We start from the raw sequence: 16061 nt of genomic DNA on the forward strand, positions 1-16061 counted from the left end.
CAAGGTAAGTTGCTAGCTAGCATTAAACTTATCTTATAAAAAACAATCAATCAATCTTAACATAATCACTAGTTAACTACACATGGTTGATGATATTACTTGTTTATCTAGCTTGTCCTGCGTTGCATATTCAAACAGCACGTTCGTGCATTTGCCAGCAGCTCTTCGCTGTGCTTCAAGCATTGAGCTGTTTATGACTTCAAGCCTATCAACTCCCGAGATTAGGCTGGTGTAATCAATGTGAAATGGCTAGCTAGTTAGTGGGGTGCGCGCTAATAGCGTTTCAATCGGTGACGTCACTCGCTTTGAGGCCTTGAAGTAGTTGTTCCCCTTGCTCTGAAAGGGTTGTGGCTTTTGTGGAGCGATGGGTAACGATGCTTTGAGGGTGGCTGTTGTCAATGTGTCCCTGGTTTGAGCCCAGCTAGGGTCGAGGAGAGGGACGGAAGCTATACTGTTACACTGGCAATACTAGCGCCAATAAGAACATCCAATAGTCAAAGGTATATGAAATACAAATGGTATATAGAGAAATACTCCTATAATTCCTATAATCACTACAACCTAAAACTTCTTACCTGGGACTATTGAAGACTTATGTGAAAAGGAACCACCAGCTTTCATATATTCTCATGTTCTGAGCAAGGAACTTAAATGTTAGCTTTTTTACATGGCACATATTGAACTTTTACTTTCTTCTCCAACACTTTTGCATTATTTAAAAGAAATTGAACATGTTTCATTATTTATTTGAGGCTAAATTGATTTTATTGAAGTATTATATTAAGTTAAAATAAGTGTTCATTCAGTATTGTTGTAATTGTCATTATTACAAATAAATAAATCGACCGATTAATCGGTATCGGATTTTTTTGGTCCCCCAATAATCGGTATCAGTGTTGAAAAATCATAGTCGGTCGACCTCTAGTCTATATAAGGGCCCACATTTGACAGTGCATGTCAGAGCAAAACCAAAGCCACGAGGTCAAAGGAATTGTCCGTAGAGCTCTGAGACAGGATTGTGTCGAGGCACAGATCTGGGGAAGGGTACCAAAACAGTTCTGCAGCATTAAAGGTCCCCAAGAACACATTAGCCCCCATCATTCTTGAATGGAAGAAGTTTGGAAAAACCAAGTCTATTCCTAGAGCTAGCCACCCGCCTAAACTGAGCAATCGGGGGAGAAAGGCCTTGGTCAGGGAGGTGACTAAGAACCCGATGGTTACTCTGACAGAGTTCTAGAGTTCCTCTGTGGGGATAGGAGAACCTCCCAGAAGGACAACCATCTCAGCAGCACTTCACCAATCAGGCCTTTATGGTAGAGTGGCCAGACATAAGCTACTCCTCAGTAAAAGGCACATGACAGCCTGCTTGGAGTTTGCCAAAATGCTCCTAAAGACTCTCAGACCATGAGAAACTAGATTCTCTGGTCTGATGAAACCAGGTTTGAACTCTTTGGCCTGAATGCCAAGTGTTACGTCTGGAGTAAACATGGCACCTTCCCTACGGTGAAGCATGGTGGTGGCAGCATCATGCTGTTGGCGTGTTATTTAGGGGCAGGGACTGGGAGACTAATCAGGATTGAGGCTAAGATGAACTGAGCAAAGTACAGAGAGATCCTTGAGAAAACGTGCTCCAGAGCGCTCAAGACCTCAGACTGGGGCGAAGGTTCACCTTCCAACAGGACAACGACCCTAAGCACACAGCCAAGACAACGCAGGAATGGCTTCGGGACAAGTCTCTGAATGTCCTTGAATGGCCCAGCCAGAGCCCGGACTTGAACCCAACCTAACATCTCTGGAGAGACCTGAAAATAGCTGTGCAGCAACGCTCCTCATCCAACCTAACAGAGCTTGAGAGGATCTGAGGAGAAGAATGGGAGAAACTCCCCGAATACAGTGTGCCAAGCTTGTACAGTCATACCAAATCAAATCAAATCAAATCAAATCAAATTTTATTTGTCACATACACATGGTTAGCAGATGTTAATGCGAGTGTAGCGAAATGCTTGTGCTTCTAGTTCCGACAATGCAGTAATAACAAGTAATCTAATTAACAATTCCAAAACTACTGTCTTGTACACAGTGTAAGGGGATAAAGAATATGTACATAAGGATATATGAATGAGTGATGGTACAGAGCAGCATAGGCAAGATACAGTAGATGGTATCGGGTACAGTATGTACAAATGAGATGAGTATGTAAACAAAGTGGCATAGTATAGTATAAAGTGGCTAGTGATACATATATTACATAAGGATACCGTCGATGCTATAGAGTACAGTATATCCGTATGCGTATGAGATGAATAATGTAGGGTAAGTAACATTATATAAGGTAGCATTGTTTAAAGTGGCTAGTGATATATTTACATCATTTCCCATCAATTCCCATTATTAAAGTGGCTGGAGTTGAGTCAGTGTCAGTGTGTTGGCAGCAGCCACTCAGTGTTAGTGGTGGCTGTTTAACAGTCTGATGGCCTTGAGATAGAAGCTGTTTTTCAGTCTCTCGGTCCCAGCTTTGATGCACCTGTACTGACCTCGCCTTCTGGATGATAGCGGGGTGAACAGGCAGTGGCTCGGGTGGTTGATGTCCTTGATGATCTTTATGGCCTTCCTGTGACATCGGGTGGTGTAGGTGTCCTGGAGGGCAGGTAGTTTGCCCCCGGTGATGCGTTGTGCAGACCTCACTACCCTCTGGAGAGCCTTACGGTTGAGGGCGGTGCAGTTGCCATACCAGGCGGTGATACAGCCCGCCAGGATGCTCTCGATTGTGCATCTGTAGAAGTTTGTGAGTGCTTTTGGTGACAAGCCGAATTTCTTCAGCCTCCTGAGGTTGAAGAGGCGCTGCTGCGCCTTCTTCACGATGCTGTCTGTGTGAGTGGACCAATTCAGTTTGTCTGTGATGTGTATGCCGAGGAACTTAAAACTTGCTACCCTCTCCACTACTGTTCCATCGATGTGGATAGGGGGGTGTTCCCTCTGCTGTTTCCTGAAGTCCACAATCATCTCCTTAGTTTTGTTGACGTTGAGTGTGAGGTTGTTTTCCTGACACCACACTCCGAGGGCCCTCACCTCCTCCCTGTAGGCCGTCTCATCGTTGTTGGTAATCAAGCCTACCACTGTTGTGTCGTCCGCAAACTTGATGATTGAGTTGGAGGCGTGCGTGGCCACGCAGTCGTGGGTGAACAGGGAGTACAGGAGAGGGCTCAGAACGCAACCTTGTGGGGCCCCAGTGTTGAGGATCAGCGGGGAGGAGATGTTGTTGCCTACCCTCACCACCTGGGGGCGGCCCGTCAGGAAGTCCAGTACCCAGTTGCACAGGGCGGGGTCGAGACCCAGGGTCTCGAGCTTGATGAGAGATGAGAGAAGACTCGAGGCTGTAAATGCTGCCAAATGTGCTGAGTACTGAGTAAAGGGTTTGAACACTTATGTAAATGTGATATTTAAAAAATATATATAAATCGTGTCCAATCAATTGAATTTACCACAGGTGGAGTCCAATAAAGTTGTAGAAATATCTCAAGGATGATCAATGGAAACAGGATGAACCTGAGCTCAATTTCGAATCTCATAGCAAAGGGTCTAAATACTTAAGGTATTTCTGTTTTATTTTTAATAAATTTGCTAAAATGTTCCTTTGTTATTATGGGGTATTGTGTGTATATTGATGAGGGGAAAACAATTTAATACATTTTAGAATAAGGCTGTAAACTAACAAAATGTGGAAAAAGTCAAGGGCTCTGAATACTTTCCAAAGACACTGTATGTAGCGATTAAAATTCAGGGTGACTCATCAGGCAACCAAGACCAAGGAATGGAGAGGGATGACCTGGAGGGAGTTCTAGACTTTAGTTTTTTTATGAAGCAGAGATGGGTGGCTGACAAGGAAAAAATAAAATACATCTTAACTTTCATAAAAAGGTATATTACCACAGCCGACCAACCGACCTCAGTTCATCTTTCAATCACTCACGTGGGTAAAACCAATGAGGAGATGGCATGTGGGTATATGCTTCTATAAACTAGGAGATGGGACAGGCAGGACTTGCACCGCGTTCAGCGTCACAAATAGAACTGACTTCTATTTTAGTGCTTGGAAACGCAGACACTCGTTGGCGCTCGTGAGCATTGTGGGTGCAATGATTGAATAACATGTATGTGTACATTTATTTGGAACGCGAGCGGTGTGGTCAGCATATAATGGTCATCACGCGCCGAACTGCATACGTAAAGGCCGTCAAATCAACTCAACTGCATTCCTTCGATATAAAGTTGTTTTGATGAAAATGAAAATGTGTCAGTTTGTTACTTTCACAAGGTTGGAGTAAAAACATGTTAAACTGCTTTAGACATTGGCTCAAATCTAGGTTTTGCCTTTGGATTTCAAGAAAATTAACAGCTAAAGGGGAAAAAAAATCTGTTTTTATTTATTTTACCTTTATTTAACTAGGCATGTCAGTTACGAACACATTGTTATTTATAATGACGGCCTACCCCGGCCACACTCGGACGACAGTGGGCGAAGTTAAGTCAAAGACAGTGGTTAAATGTTCTGACTATATTTTTTTCATTCAAGTACAGTGGGGCAAAAAAGTATTTAGTCAGCCAGCTATACTTATTTTCCACCATAATTTGCAAATAAATTCATAAAAAATCCTACAATGTGATTTTCTGGATTGTTTTTCTCATTTTGTCTGTCATAGTTGAAGTGTACCTATGATGAAAATTACAGGTCTCTCTCATCTTTTTAAGTGGGAGAACTTGCACAATTGGTGGCTGACTAAATACTTTTTTGCCCCACCGTATCTCAGTTTTTAGCCCACTCAGTTGGTGGTGGCAATACATCTTTCTGGATGTAGTCCGCCAATAAAATCTTAAAGAAGAAGAAGCAGCATGTTCTGACTAGAGGTGAGGCCAAATGTGAGATAAGAGCCTTTTTGATAGACGTGTGGCAGGAGAGACAGGACTCTGAGCCCAAGGGCCGGCATTTATATGCCCTCCAAGAAAGGTCGGTGGACCAAAATTCAAAGGTCAGATTAGGAAGGAAGAGGTGGCATTTGCTAGATTGCGCCTAGGACATTGTACAAAAGCTCATCATTAGTTCTGGTTGGCAAGCATGTGAATGGCACAAATAGAACAACAAGACAGATATTTCACTGGATGTATAAATATGTAGCATCCGCTTGGTGTTTCCACCAAATATGGTAGTGAAAGGAGGCCCAGTGGCCAGCAGTTGGAGAAGACGGATTTTGGCCTACATTCTGCAAATGTCATAGATTAAACATTGGATATCAATAGTTTTCTGTTCACAAAACTAGAATATGTTATGAACATAGTTGACGAAGTTTTGTAGACTTTAGCTTATGCCAAAGTATATATTTTGATTTTAAATGCGTTATTTAGGAGTGCAAAGGCGAATTGAACTATTGAACATGCGTATTTCACAGACTAGGTTTTCCCTAACGGAAATATGCAGATGTCTGCTAGATCGGGCCAATAAAATCCAAGCACTAACTAGCGAGATCTTATTGGCCCGTTCGTGCTTGCCTTTGCCCACCTCCTTGATTGTTCTGCCCACAAGGACTCATTTGTTACCATTGGAAACGACAGGCTGTGGTCTATCTTGGTTTAGTTATAAAACATGTTTGTTAATGTGTCGTTATATTGTTGTAAGTATTTTGAAGTGACTGAAAGATTGAAGTGTAGGGTCACTGAGGTTGGACGAGATTTTGAAGAGGGCTTATTTGAAGAGTAGGGCTCTTTTTTATTTTCTCAGAAGTACTGAGTTAGGTAGGAGGATTTAGAAATGTGGCGCTAATATTGTAAATCGTAATTGACCCACACACTCCAGCAGAGTAGGTGTCGGCATGCACCTTAAACGTATGTTTGCGGACCGCCCATTGCACCATAGAAAAAGAAGGTTCTGACTGATACAGTCTGACAAACATTTTACGTTACCTTATTAAGCAGTCAAAGGAAGTCATAGCTATCGGTCTGTTTTCTGTGTAAGGACTGCTAGCTACAGTGCACTCATGTTTACCCCTGCTGTGAGAAGGAGAAGAAGACATTTGTTATGTAATTTATTTTTTATCTCTTGCACCTAGCGTAGCTTGCTAGCTGTCATCACTTTTTTTTTAATCAGTGTTGGTTTGTTGTTAGCTATCTAGCTAGTTAACGTTAGATGTCTTTATGTAACGTTACCAATCTTCATATCGTTAACTTTTCAGCTTACTAACGTTAGCTCTCTCTAGCTAAGTATGGAATAACAGTGGTAACTCGTTATCTGTTGTTAGCTATCTTGCTAGTTATCTTTAGATGTCTTTATGTAACGTTACCAAGCTAGTTAAATCTTCATATCGTTAACTTTTCAGTTGACTAACGTTAGCTCTCTAGCTAAATATGGACTAACAGTTAGTGGTAACAACTCCTTGTGACAACTGTATTAGTTAGCTACTAAGCTAGGTGCGTTTTAGCAACGCTAGTATTTAACTTACGAACTAGTTGTTTGACCCCCTGAAAAGTCTGCCGGAAGCCAGCAGTGAAATACAGTTCAATTTCAATGTACTATGTGGATTGTGTATATAGTTGATCATTATGCAGGGGGAATATGGAACATATACCGTGGGTCATGCAGTTCCTCCGGGAGGTCAGTTCCTTACTGCAAAAACAGGTTTTTGCAAAAACAGGTTTTTAGACATTTTTGCAAATAAAAAACAGAAATACCTTATTTACATAAGTAAAATCAAATGTAATTTGTCACATGCGCTTAATACAACCTTACCGTGAAATGCTCACTTACAAGCCCCTAATCAACAATGCAGTTCAATAAATAGAGTTAAGAAAATATTGACTTAATTAAGTAAAAAATGAAATAAAAAGTAGCACAAAATTACATAACAATAACTAGGCTACTTTCTGTCCAAAAATGATGCAGAAAAATTAATCCATGCTTTTGTCACTTCCAGGTTAGACTACTGCAATGCTCTACTTTCCGGCTACCCGGATAAAGCACTAAATAAACTTCAGTTAGTGCTAAATACGGCTGCTAGAATCCTGACTAGAACCAAAAAATTTGATCATATTACTCCAGTGCTAGCCTCTCTACACTGGCTTCCTGTCAAAGCAAGGGCTGATTTCAAGGTTTTACTGCTAACCTACAAAGCATTACATGGGCTTGCTCCTACCTATCTCTCTGATTTGGTCCTGCCGTACATACCTACACGTACGCTACGGTCACAAGACGCAGGCCTCCTAATTGTCCCTAGAATTTTTAAGCAAACAGCTGGAGGCAGGGCTTTCTCCTATAGAGCTCCATTTTTATGGAACGGTCTGCCTACCCATGTCAGAGACGCAAACTCGGTCTCAACCTTTAAGTCTCTACTGAAGACTCATCTCTTCAGTGGGTCATATGATTGAGTGTAGTCTGGCCCAGGAGTGGGAGGGTGAACGGAAAGGCTCTGGAGCAACGAACCGCCCTTGCTGTCTCTGCCTGGCCGGTTCCCCCTTTTCCACTGGGATTCTCTGCCTCTAACCCTATTACAGGGGCTGAGTCACTGGCTTTACTGGGGCTCTCTCATGCCGTCCCTGGAGGGGGTGCGTCACCTGAGTGGGTTGAGTCACTGATGTGGTCATCCTGTCTGGGTTGCCCCCCCCTCCCCCTCCCCCCTTGGGTTGTGCCGTGGCGGAGGTCTTTGTGGGCTATACTCAGCCTTGTCTCAGGATGGTAGGTGGGTGGTTGAAGATATCCCTCTAGTGGTGTGGGGGCTGTGCTTTGGCAAAGTGGGTGGGGTTATATCCTTCCTGTTTGGCCCTGTCCGGGGGTGTCCTTGGAGTGGGCCACAGTGTCTCCTGACCCCTCCTGTCTCAGCCTCCAGTATTTATGCTGCAGTAGTTTGTGTCGGGGGGCTAGGGTCAGTTTGTTATATCTGGAGTACCTCTCCTGTCCTATTCGGTGTCCTGTGTGAATCTAAGTGTGCGTTCTCTCCTTCTCTCTTTCTCTCTCTCGGAGGACCTGAGCCCTAGGACCATGCCCCAGGACTACCTGACATGATGACTCCTTGCGGTCCCCAGTCCACCTGGCTGTGCTGCTGCTCCAGTTTCAACTGTTCTGCCTTATTATTATTCGACCATGCTGGTCATTTATGAACATTTGAACATCTTGGCCATGTTCTGTTATAATCTCCACCCGGCACAGCCAGAAGAGGACTGGCCATCCCACATATGCTCTCTCTAATTCTCTCTTTCTTTCTCTCTCTCGGAGGACCTGAGCCCTAGGACCATGCCCCAGGAATACCTGACATGATGACTCCTTGCTGTCCCCAGTCCACCTGACTGTGCTGCTGCTCCAGTTTCAACTATTCTGCCTTATTATTATTCGACCATGCTGGTCATTTATGAACATTTGAACATCTTGACCATGTTTTGTTATAATCTCCACCCGGCACAGCCAGAAGAGGACTGGCCACCCCACATAGCCTGGTTCCTCTCTAGGTTTCTTCCTAGGTTTTGGCCTTTCTAGGGAGTTTTTCCTAGCCACCGTGCTTCTACACCTGCATTGCTTGCTGTTTGGGGTTTTAGGCTGGGTTTCTGTACAGCACTTTGAGATATCAGCTGATGTACGAAGGGCTATATAAATAAATTTGATTTGATACAGGTGGTACTATTCAGACCCTTTTCTATGAGACTCGAAATTGACCTCAGGTGCATCCTGTTTCCATTGATCCTTCTTGAGATGTTTCTACAACTTGATTGGAGTCCACCTTTGGTAAATTCAATTGATTGGACATGATTTGGAAAGGCCAATTAATTAGGGCCGATTTAAAGTTTTCTTAACAATCGATAATCTGCATTTTTGGCCGACTACATTGCACTCCACGAGGAGACTGCGTGGCAGGCTGACTACCTGTTACGCGAGTGCAGCAAGAAGCCAAGGTAAGTTGCTAGCTAGCATTAAACTTATCTTATAAAAAACAATCAATCAATCTTAACATAATCACTAGTTAACTACACATGGTTGATGATATTACTTGTTTATCTAGCTTGTCCTGCGTTGCATATTATCGATGCAGTGCCTGTTAATTTCTCATCGAATCACAGCCTACTTTCGCCAAACGGGTGATAATTTAATAAGCGCATTTGCGAAAAAAGCACTGTCGTTGCACCAATGTGTACCTAACCATAAACATCAATGCCTTTCTTTAAAATCAATACACAAGTATGTATTTTTAAACCTGCATATTTAGTTAATATTGCCTGCTAACATGAATTTATTTTAACTAAGGAAATTGTGTCACTTCTCTTGCGTTCCGTGCAAGCAGAGTCAGGGTATATGCAGCAGTTTGGGCCGGCTGGCTCGTTGCGAATTATGTGAAGTCCATTTCTTCCTAACAAAGACCGTAATTAATGTGCCAGAATTGTACATAATTATGACATAACATTGAAGGTTGTGCAATGTAACAGCAATATTTAGACTTAGGGATGCCACTTGTTCTTTCAGTGAAATACGGAACGGTTGAGTATTTCACTGAAAGAATAAACGTTTTGTTTTCGAAATGATAGTTTCCGGATTTGACCATATTAGTGACCTAAGGCTCGTATTTCTGTGTGTTATAATTAAGTCTATGAATTGAAAGAGCAGTCTGACTGAGCGGTGGTAGGCAGCAGCAGGCTCGTAAGCATTCATTCAAACAGCACGTTCGTGCATTTGCCAGCAGCTCTTCGCTGTGCTTCAAGCATTGAGCTGTTTATGACTTCAAGCCTATCAACTCCCGAGATTAGGCTGGTGTAATCAATGTGAAATGGCTAGCTAGTTAGTGGGGTGCGCGCTAATAGCGTTTCAATCGGTGACGTCACTCGCTTTGAGGCCTTGAAGTAGTTGTTCCCCTTGCTCTGAAAGGGTTGTGGCTTTTGTGGAGCGATGGGTAACGATGCTTTGAGGGTGGCTGTTGTCAATGTGTCCCTGGTTTGAGCCCAGCTAGGGTCGAGGAGAGGGACGGAAGCTATACTGTTACACTGGCAATACTAGCGCCAATAAGAACATCCAATAGTCAAAGGTATATGAAATACAAATGGTATATAGAGAAATACTCCTATAATTCCTATAATCACTACAACCTAAAACTTCTTACCTGGGACTATTGAAGACTTATGTGAAAAGGAACCACCAGCTTTCATATATTCTCATGTTCTGAGCAAGGAACTTAAATGTTAGCTTTTTTACATGGCACATATTGAACTTTTACTTTCTTCTCCAACACTTTTGCATTATTTAAAAGAAATTGAACATGTTTCATTATTTATTTGAGGCTAAATTGATTTTATTGAAGTATTATATTAAGTTAAAATAAGTGTTCATTCAGTATTGTTGTAATTGTCATTATTACAAATAAATAAATCGACCGATTAATCGGTATCGGATTTTTTTGGTCCCCCAATAATCGGTATCAGTGTTGAAAAATCATAGTCGGTCGACCTCTAGTCTATATAAGGGCCCACATTTGACAGTGCATGTCAGAGCAAAACCAAAGCCACGAGGTCAAAGGAATTGTCCGTAGAGCTCTGAGACAGGATTGTGTCGAGGCACAGATCTGGGGAAGGGTACCAAAACAGTTCTGCAGCATTAAAGGTCCCCAAGAACACATTAGCCCCCATCATTCTTGAATGGAAGAAGTTTGGAAAAACCAAGTCTATTCCTAGAGCTAGCCACCCGCCTAAACTGAGCAATCGGGGGAGAAAGGCCTTGGTCAGGGAGGTGACTAAGAACCCGATGGTTACTCTGACAGAGTTCTAGAGTTCCTCTGTGGGGATAGGAGAACCTCCCAGAAGGACAACCATCTCAGCAGCACTTCACCAATCAGGCCTTTATGGTAGAGTGGCCAGACATAAGCTACTCCTCAGTAAAAGGCACATGACAGCCTGCTTGGAGTTTGCCAAAATGCTCCTAAAGACTCTCAGACCATGAGAAACTAGATTCTCTGGTCTGATGAAACCAGGTTTGAACTCTTTGGCCTGAATGCCAAGTGTTACGTCTGGAGTAAACATGGCACCTTCCCTACGGTGAAGCATGGTGGTGGCAGCATCATGCTGTTGGCGTGTTATTTAGGGGCAGGGACTGGGAGACTAATCAGGATTGAGGCTAAGATGAACTGAGCAAAGTACAGAGAGATCCTTGAGAAAACGTGCTCCAGAGCGCTCAAGACCTCAGACTGGGGCGAAGGTTCACCTTCCAACAGGACAACGACCCTAAGCACACAGCCAAGACAACGCAGGAATGGCTTCGGGACAAGTCTCTGAATGTCCTTGAATGGCCCAGCCAGAGCCCGGACTTGAACCCAACCTAACATCTCTGGAGAGACCTGAAAATAGCTGTGCAGCAACGCTCCTCATCCAACCTAACAGAGCTTGAGAGGATCTGAGGAGAAGAATGGGAGAAACTCCCCGAATACAGTGTGCCAAGCTTGTACAGTCATACCAAATCAAATCAAATCAAATCAAATTTTATTTGTCACATACACATGGTTAGCAGATGTTAATGCGAGTGTAGCGAAATGCTTGTGCTTCTAGTTCCGACAATGCAGTAATAACAAGTAATCTAACTAACAATTCCAAAACTACTGTCTTGTACACAGTGTAAGGGGATAAAGAATATGTACATAAGGATATATGAATGAGTGATGGTACAGAGCAGCATAGGCAAGATACAGTAGATGGTATCGGGTACAGTATGTACAAATGAGATGAGTATGTAAACAAAGTGGCATAGTATAGTATAAAGTGGCTAGTGATACATATATTACATAAGGATACCGTCGATGCTATAGAGTACAGTATATCCGTATGCGTATGAGATGAATAATGTAGGGTAAGTAACATTATATAAGGTAGCATTGTTTAAAGTGGCTAGTGATATATTTACATCATTTCCCATCAATTCCCATTATTAAAGTGGCTGGAGTTGAGTCAGTGTCAGTGTGTTGGCAGCAGCCACTCAGTGTTAGTGGTGGCTGTTTAACAGTCTGATGGCCTTGAGATAGAAGCTGTTTTTCAGTCTCTCGGTCCCAGCTTTGATGCACCTGTACTGACCTCGCCTTCTGGATGATAGCGGGGTGAACAGGCAGTGGCTCGGGTGGTTGATGTCCTTGATGATCTTTATGGCCTTCCTGTGACATCGGGTGGTGTAGGTGTCCTGGAGGGCAGGTAGTTTGCCCCCGGTGATGCGTTGTGCAGACCTCACTACCCTCTGGAGAGCCTTACGGTTGAGGGCGGTGCAGTTGCCATACCAGGCGGTGATACAGCCCGCCAGGATGCTCTCGATTGTGCATCTGTAGAAGTTTGTGAGTGCTTTTGGTGACAAGCCGAATTTCTTCAGCCTCCTGAGGTTGAAGAGGCGCTGCTGCGCCTTCTTCACGATGCTGTCTGTGTGAGTGGACCAATTCAGTTTGTCTGTGATGTGTATGCCGAGGAACTTAAAACTTGCTACCCTCTCCACTACTGTTCCATCGATGTGGATAGGGGGGTGTTCCCTCTGCTGTTTCCTGAAGTCCACAATCATCTCCTTAGTTTTGTTGACGTTGAGTGTGAGGTTGTTTTCCTGACACCACACTCCGAGGGCCCTCACCTCCTCCCTGTAGGCCGTCTCATCGTTGTTGGTAATCAAGCCTACCACTGTTGTGTCGTCCGCAAACTTGATGATTGAGTTGGAGGCGTGCGTGGCCACGCAGTCGTGGGTGAACAGGGAGTACAGGAGAGGGCTCAGAACGCAACCTTGTGGGGCCCCAGTGTTGAGGATCAGCGGGGAGGAGATGTTGTTGCCTACCCTCACCACCTGGGGGCGGCCCGTCAGGAAGTCCAGTACCCAGTTGCACAGGGCGGGGTCGAGACCCAGGGTCTCGAGCTTGATGAGAGATGAGAGAAGACTCGAGGCTGTAAATGCTGCCAAATGTGCTGAGTACTGAGTAAAGGGTTTGAACACTTATGTAAATGTGATATTTAAAAAATATATATAAATCGTGTCCAATCAATTGAATTTACCACAGGTGGAGTCCAATAAAGTTGTAGAAATATCTCAAGGATGATCAATGGAAACAGGATGAACCTGAGCTCAATTTCGAATCTCATAGCAAAGGGTCTAAATACTTAAGGTATTTCTGTTTTATTTTTAATAAATTTGCTAAAATGTTCCTTTGTTATTATGGGGTATTGTGTGTATATTGATGAGGGGAAAACAATTTAATACATTTTAGAATAAGGCTGTAAACTAACAAAATGTGGAAAAAGTCAAGGGCTCTGAATACTTTCCAAAGACACTGTATGTAGCGATTAAAATTCAGGGTGACTCATCAGGCAACCAAGACCAAGGAATGGAGAGGGATGACCTGGAGGGAGTTCTAGACTTTAGTTTTTTTATGAAGCAGAGATGGGTGGCTGACAAGGAAAAAATAAAATACAACATGCACACACACACACACACACACTCTCCTATCTCTCTCACACACAGTCTGTAAATGTGTAAATACATTGTCAGATATCTAGACCTACAACTCTCTAGAGTGAGGTAAAATAGGTTTAATTAATTAATTAATATTATCATTAATAACTGACAATTCAAACATTTATATACATTAGAATAATAAAACATAAGTGAACAAAAAAATAAGTTGTTGTTTGGGGTTAACGGCAGATCAAAAAGCATTAAACATGTATGGCAATTCAGCTAGCTAGCTTGCAGTTGCTAGCTAATTTGTCTTGGGATGTAAACGTTGAGTTGTTATTTTACCTGAAATGCACAAGGTCTGACAATTAATCCACACATAAAACGGTCAACCAAATCATTTCTAGTCATCTCTCCTCCTTTCAGGCTTTTCCTTTTTGGACTTTATATGGCGATTGGCATCTTAACTTTCATAAAAAGGTATATTACCACAGCCGACCAACCGACCTCAGTTCATCTTTCAATCACTCACGTGGGTAAAACCAATGAGGAGATGGCATGTGGGTATATGCTTCTATAAACTAGGAGATGGGACAGGCAGGACTTGCACCGCGTTCAGCGTCACAAATAGAACTGACTTCTATTTTAGTGCTTGGAAACGCAGACACTCGTTGGCGCTCGTGAGCATTGTGGGTGCAATGATTGAATAACATGTATGTGTACATTTATTTGGAACGCGAGCGGTGTGGTCAGCATATAATGGTCATCACGCGCCGAACTGCATACGTAAAGGCCGTCAAATCAACTCAACTGCATTCCTTCGATATAAAGTTGTTTTGATGAAAATGAAAATGTGTCAGTTTGTTACTTTCACAAGGTTGGAGTAAAAACATGTTAAACTGCTTTAGACATTGGCTCAAATCTAGGTTTTGCCTTTGGATTTCAAGAAAATTAACAGCTAAAGGGGAAAAAAAAACTGTTTTTATTTATTTTACCTTTATTTAACTAGGCATGTCAGTTACGAACACATTGTTATTTATAATGACGGCCTACCCCGGCCACACTCGGACGACAGTGGGCGAAGTTAAGTCAAAGACAGTGGTTAAATGTTCTGACTATATTTTTTTCATTCAAGTACAGTGGGGCAAAAAAGTATTTAGTCAGCCAGCTATACTTATTTTCCACCATAATTTGCAAATAAATTCATAAAAAATCCTACAATGTGATTTTCTGGATTGTTTTTCTCATTTTGTCTGTCATAGTTGAAGTGTACCTATGATGAAAATTACAGGTCTCTCTCATCTTTTTAAGTGGGAGAACTTGCACAATTGGTGGCTGACTAAATACTTTTTTGCCCCACCGTATCTCAGTTTTTAGCCCACTCAGTTGGTGGTGGCAATACATCTTTCTGGATGTAGTCCGCCAATAAAATCTTAAAGAAGAAGAAGCAGCATGTTCTGACTAGAGGTGAGGCCAAATGTGAGATAAGAGCCTTTTTGATAGACGTGTGGCAGGAGAGACAGGACTCTGAGCCCAAGGGCCGGCATTTATATGCCCTCCAAGAAAGGTCGGTGGACCAAAATTCAAAGGTCAGATTAGGAAGGAAGAGGTGGCATTTGCTAGATTGCGCCTAGGACATTGTACAAAAGCTCATCATTAGTTCTGGTTGGCAAGCATGTGAATGGCACAAATAGAACAACAAGACAGATATTTCACTGGATGTATAAATATGTAGCATCCGCTTGGTGTTTCCACCAAATATGGTAGTGAAAGGAGGCCCAGTGGCCAGCAGTTGGAGAAGACGGATTTTGGCCTACATTCTGCAAATGTCATAGATTAAACATTGGATATCAATAGTTTTCTGTTCACAAAACTAGAATATGTTATGAACATAGTTGACGAAGTTTTGTAGACTTTAGCTTATGCCAAAGTATATATTTTGATTTTAAATGCGTTATTTAGGAGTGCAAAGGCGAATTGAACTATTGAACATGCGTATTTCACAGACTAGGTTTTCCCTAACGGAAATATGCAGATGTCTGCTAGATCGGGCCAATAAAATCCAAGCACTAACTAGCGAGATCTTATTGGCCCGTTCGTGCTTGCCTTTGCCCACCTCCTTGATTGTTCTGCCCACAAGGACTCATTTGTTACCATTGGAAACGACAGGCTGTGGTCTATCTTGGTTTAGTTATAAAACATGTTTGTTAATGTGTCGTTATATTGTTGTAAGTATTTTGAAGTGACTGAAAGATTGAAGTGTAGGGTCACTGAGGTTGGACGAGATTTTGAAGAGGGCTTATTTGAAGAGTAGGGCTCTTTTTTATTTTCTCAGAAGTACTGAGTTAGGTAGGAGGATTTAGAAATGTGGCGCTAATATTGTAAATCGTAATTGACCCACACACTCCAGCAGAGTAGGTGTCGGCATGCACCTTAAACGTATGTTTGCGGACCGCCCATTGCACCATAGAAAAAGAAGGTTCTGACTGATACAGTCTGACAAACATTTTACGTTACCTTATTAAGCAGTCAAAGGAAGTCATAGCTATCGGTCTGTTTTCTGTGTAAGGACTGCTAGCTACAGTGCACTCATGTTTACCCCTGCTGTGAGAAGGAGAAGAAGACATTTGTTATG

The 16061-nt window shown here is 42.6% G+C and overlaps 1 protein-coding gene across 40 annotated transcripts in view; it reads left to right on the forward strand.

Moving 5' to 3' along the window:
- The first annotated feature begins 15557 nt into the window (after nt 1-15557).
- Nucleotides 15558-16061, forward strand: part of brca2 (BRCA2 DNA repair associated) — a 35262-nt gene continuing 34758 nt past the window's right edge. For 6 of the 40 annotated variants that reach the window (XM_021563147.3, XM_090200028.1, XM_090200046.1 and 3 more), the window contains exon 1: nt 15572-15654. The gene's annotated coding sequence lies outside the window, so the exon portion shown is untranslated. Of the gene's footprint in view, nt 16061 lies in introns of all 40 variants that reach the window. The other 34 variants (XM_090200029.1, XM_090200049.1, XM_090200064.1 and 31 more) reach the window with 10 other exon arrangements.

This window comes from Oncorhynchus mykiss, chromosome 15 (assembly GCF_057628025.1).
Source record: "Oncorhynchus mykiss isolate SJ-2025 chromosome 15, ASM5762802v1, whole genome shotgun sequence".
In the NCBI taxonomy this organism is placed as follows: Eukaryota; Metazoa; Chordata; class Actinopteri; order Salmoniformes; family Salmonidae; genus Oncorhynchus; species Oncorhynchus mykiss.